Raw genomic sequence first — 6,000 nt, forward strand, 5'->3', positions numbered from 1 at the left:
TTTGTGTCTGTAATTTGTTGTTGATTGTTGTTTTAAGTTGCTACAACCACAATTTCAAAAATAAATTGGAGATGCCAGTGTTAGACTGGGGTGTACAAAGTTAAAAATCACACCACACTAGGTTATAGTCCAACAGGTTTAATTGGAAGCACTAGCATTCGGAGTGCTGCTCCTTCATCCACAACCACCTTATTCTTATTCTTATTTTTATTTATATACCTCAACCTTCATTGCTTTACAGGAAGATCCAAGGAGTATTAAGACCAGGATACATTTATACCTAATGCAGATTGCTAACATTATTGTTCTATAGTTCTATTGTCTATTTTTTCATGTCATGATATAAAGAAGCATTTACTGTCAGTGAAATTTTTTTGATGAAGTTGATGATATCACCATCAGTTTGAATGCTACTTGCAAGTTGCTGTGATCACAATAATAATGGTGCATTCATGCATTTCATATTGAGGTGTATTTTTCTTCGCTACATTGATGACTGTATCGGCGCTACCTCGTGCTCCTGCCTGACCTGCTGTGCTGTTCCAGCAATAAAGTTTCAACTTTGATCTCCAGCATCTGCAGACCTCACTTTCTCCTCGTATTGCTCACAATCTCAATCATGAGGAGCATAAGGGTATAAACATACATTTGTCAATTGTCTGATATCCAAATAAAACTCACTTTTTGAGGAGGATCTCTCTGTGACTGAGGTGGCTCTAAGATACCATTCCTGATGAAGGAAATTCAGAACCAAGTTGCTGTAATACATGTAATAACTGTACAGCTGGACCAGGAGGCTTTGGCAGTATTCCAACGTGCTATGCAAGGTTAAGCAACCTTGCTCACTAATTTTCCAACACATAGGTGGACAAGTAGCAGAAAGTTAAACATTTTTATTGGTTAAACTTCTGAAGTATACTGCCATATACCTGAAATTCGTAAACACTATCTCTCGTCCTGTGGTAGAAATGTACATTATATAAAAGAAAAATAGAAATTCCACATGTGTGGATTGCTCAATAGCTTGATTTGAATACTTTTGAGCATGGTGATATGTTATTGTATAAATCAAATACCTAGTTAACAAAAATAATTTATGGGGGTAATAGCTTAGAGTCATAGAGATGTACAGCATGAAACAAACCCTTCAGTCCAACTCTTCCATGCCAACCAAATATCTCAACCCAATCCAGTCCCACCTGCCAGAACCCAGTCCATATCCCTCCAAACCCTTCCTATTCATATACCCATCCAAATACCTTTTAAATGTTGCAATTGTACCAGCCTCCACCACTTCCTCTGGCAGTTCATTCCATACATGTACCACCCTCTGCATGAAAATGTTGCATCACGTTAGCCAACCTCCAGTCTTCTGGCACCTCACCTGTGACTATCGATGATACAAATATCTCAGCAAGAGGCCCAGCAATCACTTCTCTAGCTTCCCACAGAGTTCTTGGGTACACCTGATCAGGTCCTGGGGATTTATCCACCTTTAACCGTTTCAAGACATCCAACGCTTCTTCCTCTGTAATCTGGACATTTTGCAAGATGTCACCATCTATTTCCCTACAGTCTATATCTTGCATATCCTTTTCCACAGTAAATTCTGATGCAAAATATTCATTTAGTATCTGCCCCATTTTCTGTGACTACTGAAGTCACAGTTACATCACAGCTTACCCTGAGACGCTCATCTAGTTAGTCATCATACCCAAATCTAAACATTTCTCCCCTAAGTACTTTTGCAGTTTCTATCATGATTAACTAAAACTATTTTCTTAACATTACTAACTGGAGCATTTAACTAAAAGTATTCCCTTTAAGATTGATCAATTGTACTTCCAAGTCAACCATCTCCCATCAAAATCTATTATCCATAGATTCAAGCACTGCAGAGATCTCACAATTCTCCCTGATGTGGTCATCTTGTGCGATGCAGATGGTGTTAGCCTGAAGGTTGACCTGGAATTGTATATATTGTAAATATGACACTGGCTCAAGTCATGCTCCAGCATGATCAGATCTTAAGTTCTGGATCTTTGGCCTAAAGTGGAGAGTGTAGTGTGTATTCCAGGTGTGGAAAAGTTACTGCCACAATATGCTGATCCAGAGGTGTTAGGAAAGGTTTGGTATTGTTGGTAAAGGCAAAAGCTGAGACTTGAGTCATGGCCTTCCTAGCACTCAGGCTCAGTGATTTGCATCTTGTGCACCACTCTCCTGGATCCTGCAGACATTTGGTTCATTTGTTCCACTCCATCCACTTCAAATTGAATTGTATCCAAAATATGTGATCTGACCTCTTCTTAAATATATTAATGAGTTCACTGCCTGTTGTCAGTGAAAACGCTAGCTCCTAAATCAAGGTTCACTTGAAAATCCGAACCAGTGGACCTCTTGTGAACAGTCTTGTGATTTATTTTTAATTATCATCTCATTACCATGTCATTTCCATTTAACGATGAGTTGATGGGGGGGTGAAACTGGAAAGTAGTTTCTAAAATCTTTAGTAATTGGATATAAATAGGTTAAATGAGCTCATTAGAATTCTATATTTAAGCTAGATGAACAAAGATGTTTTGCCAACTATAATGAATTGTCGATATACCTTTTTTGAGTCTGAGTAAATTATATTTCTCTGGCAAATTTAGGTGGAATGAACCTGCAGAAATTAATGGTCATCTTGAACTTTACTTTCTATATGTTTGGGCCAATGAAGAGAATTTAAGGAACATAAATGTAATAGCTCCCAACTAGTTGTGAATTTCACTGTGGGATAATTTGAAACTGAGACAAAATACTTTATAAAACTTTCTGCATCTATGTGCTATTAAAACTTAAAATGTTGAAATCTATGTTAACGGTTTTATGCCAACCTTGTGAGATTTTGATTTTTAAAAATAATCTGTTAGTATATGATGTGTTGTCTGGAAAGGGTCTCCATATGGACAAACATAATGGCATAACTAAATTTGTAATCCAAAGTGCCCCTTTTCCATCACTTTGTGTTCACCTGCAAATTTTACCAACTCAAGCCACATTGAATTTAGGATTACTTTCTAATTGAAATATTACTTGGGGGAAAAAAAAGATTATTAGCTGCTGAGAGGGCACAGGTTCAATACTATGCAAGGTTTTAAATTCGTAGGAAATGTGATTGAATCAATGCCCTGACATCATCTCAGCCATTTCTGGGTTTGCTGATGAGGCTTTCAGATAGGTAACTTTTATTTGTGAAAACTTACTGTTTCATCAAGGCATACTAACTTTAATTGTTAGAAATATATTTTCTGGGCTGTCTGCAACCCACTGGAATCAATTAAGTGAGAATGGAAAGTAACAGCAGCTACCTTCTCCTCAGCCATGTGTCACTCCACACTGCAGAGGGAACAGACCCCAAGAAACAGCTTAAACAATGTGAGGCCCCCAATACAAGGTATACAGGCAGGAGATTAATTTGACATTCAGGATTTCAGTACAGGTCCCTGGTAATATTTCTAATGTCCTTTCCAGTGGGAGAGATGGGCATTACTGCCAGTGGCTATCACAAGAACATGACCCATAACTCCCACTTTGGTTCTCTGTCACTCGACAAAGATGCAAGTTGTCTTTACCCACAAGGAGATAAAGCAGAGAGTTATGCTCATGAGAGATGGCTTGAATGGAGGGGAGAGGAGGGAAGGAGGAAACATATGAATAGTGACTGTGAGGCATAGGAACTAAGGGATATGGGGATAGTTCGGGTAAATGGCATTGAAATGCCCATCAGCCATGATTGAATGGCGGAGTGGACTTGATGGGCCAAATGACCTTACTTCCACTCCTATTTCTTATGGTCTTACGGTCTTATAGGAGTGAGATGGCACAAAGGTAGGGATGTGTTGTTGGTCCAGATGGAGATGTAAGGATGTGCCTGGAGAGAGAAAATTAGTGGAGGTGTAAAGTGTGCAGCCTGAGAAGTACTCAGCTGGAGGATGCTAGGAAAGACCAAAGTGTGGGACATGGTAGTTGAAAGGACACCACTCATCATTCCTAGTCTGTTGTGATTCTTGATTGTCTTGGTGCAATGTCTCCAGATTGGTGGAGATTCACGCTGCTGCACATTTCAACATTGAAAACACTCTATACTCAGTGCTGGGAAATCTTGCTTTTTGAGGTGCTATAGAGATCCACAATGCCAGCACTTTTAAAATGGCTGCTCGAGCTTTCCACTCTTTCCCCATTTTAGTGAGTTTTTGGAGGAGCAGGCCTGCCCCCTCTCGGTCTGGCAAGCTAAAAGCTCCAAAGCCTCCATTTTTAAATAGAATATCTGACAGCTTTTTGCTATACGGCCCAACAACAATGTGGTCGCAATAATTTTGTTTTTCAACACACCTTACCAAGACAGGTATATAAGGAAAGATTTAATAGATTTCTCTGGCCTTTGGGATCTCTGATTAAATTATGTTCACTCGCTCAGGGTTCCATTGTTAGATTGAAGAATGCATTAAATCCTTTAAAGTCGATGAATCCAAAATCTGCAGGAGTCTCATCTACACCCTAACTTGTGAGATCATCATCTGCAATGGACCCTACTACATTCACTGCAATGTACTTACCTGGTGCTTCTGCTCTTCAGCATACAAACTCTATACGGTTTGATCTCTCTTGAATTGTTTTATGTATAACTGACTACCCTGGTCTTTCTATGGATTTTCAGGATTTCCGAAGGCTTTCTATACGGTCCCACAAAAGAGATCAATGTGTAAAACAGAAATGCGTTGATTTGGGCATTGTGTATTGTCATAGGGAGGCCACTGGTTGGCAGATAGAAAAAAAAACTTGGCAATTAAAAAGTTTTTTTTGAGTGGCAACAAGAAACTATGATTTGGAGGTGCCGGTGTTGGACTGGGGTGTACAAAGTTAAAAATCACACAATACCCAGGTTAAAGTCCAACAAGTTTAATTGTAAGCACACTAGCTTTCGTTGCTCCGAAACTACCACCTGATGAAGGAGTGACACTCTGAAAGCTAGTGTGCTTCCAATTAAACCTGTTGGTCTATAACCTGGTGTTGTGATTTTTAACAAGAAACTAGTGGGGTATCACAGAGATCAATGCTTGGATCCGGCCATTCGTAGTAAATATTAATGATTTAGACAAGGAACTAAATATTATATACAACTAAGTTTGCAGATGACATAAAGCTGTGTGGGAGCTGTGACCTGTGAGTAGGATGCAGAGATGATTCAGACAAATGGATTAAGTAGGCAAAAACACGGCTGATAAAATATATTGTGGATAACTTTTTTATTATTCACTTTAGATTCAAAAACAGGAAAACATATTATTAACAGAATGACAATAGATTGGGAACTAAAAGTGCTACAAAACCTAGATGTCCTTGTACAGCAGTCACTGAAAGTGGAACTGACTGTGAAGAAGGCAAATGGTATGTTAGTCTTCATAGCAAGAAGACTTGAATACAGGAGCAGGTATGTCTTGTTGCAATTTTATCGGGCCTTCATGCGACTATGCCAGGAGTATTGTAGTTTTGGTGCCCTTACCTGAGAGAGAATGTTCTGGCTATAGAAAGAGTATAACAAATGTTTACCTGGCTGATTCCTGGGATGACTAATGTATGAAGAGAGAATGGATCAGTTAAGATTATATTCACTGGAGATTCAAGAATGGGGAAGAGATCTCATAAAAACCTATACAATTTTTACAGGACTAGACAGTGTATACTGCAGGAAGGAGGTTTCCAATGACCAGGGAGTTTAGAACCATGGAGCAAAGTTTACAGATAAGCAATTAGCAATTTAGGACTGAAATAAGGAGACATTTCTTCACCCAAAGAATGGAGAGTTATCTACCACAAAAAGCAGTCAAAGCAAAAACAGAATATTTTCAAGTAGGAGCTGGATATAGTTCTAAAGGGATCAAAGGGTAGTAGGAGAAAGCAGGAATGGGGTACTGAGTTGGATGATCAGTCATCACATTGAACGATGTGGAAGTGCCA

Source organism: Chiloscyllium plagiosum, chromosome 9 (genome assembly GCF_004010195.1).
Source record: "Chiloscyllium plagiosum isolate BGI_BamShark_2017 chromosome 9, ASM401019v2, whole genome shotgun sequence".
NCBI lineage: Eukaryota > Metazoa > Chordata > Chondrichthyes > Orectolobiformes > Hemiscylliidae > Chiloscyllium > Chiloscyllium plagiosum.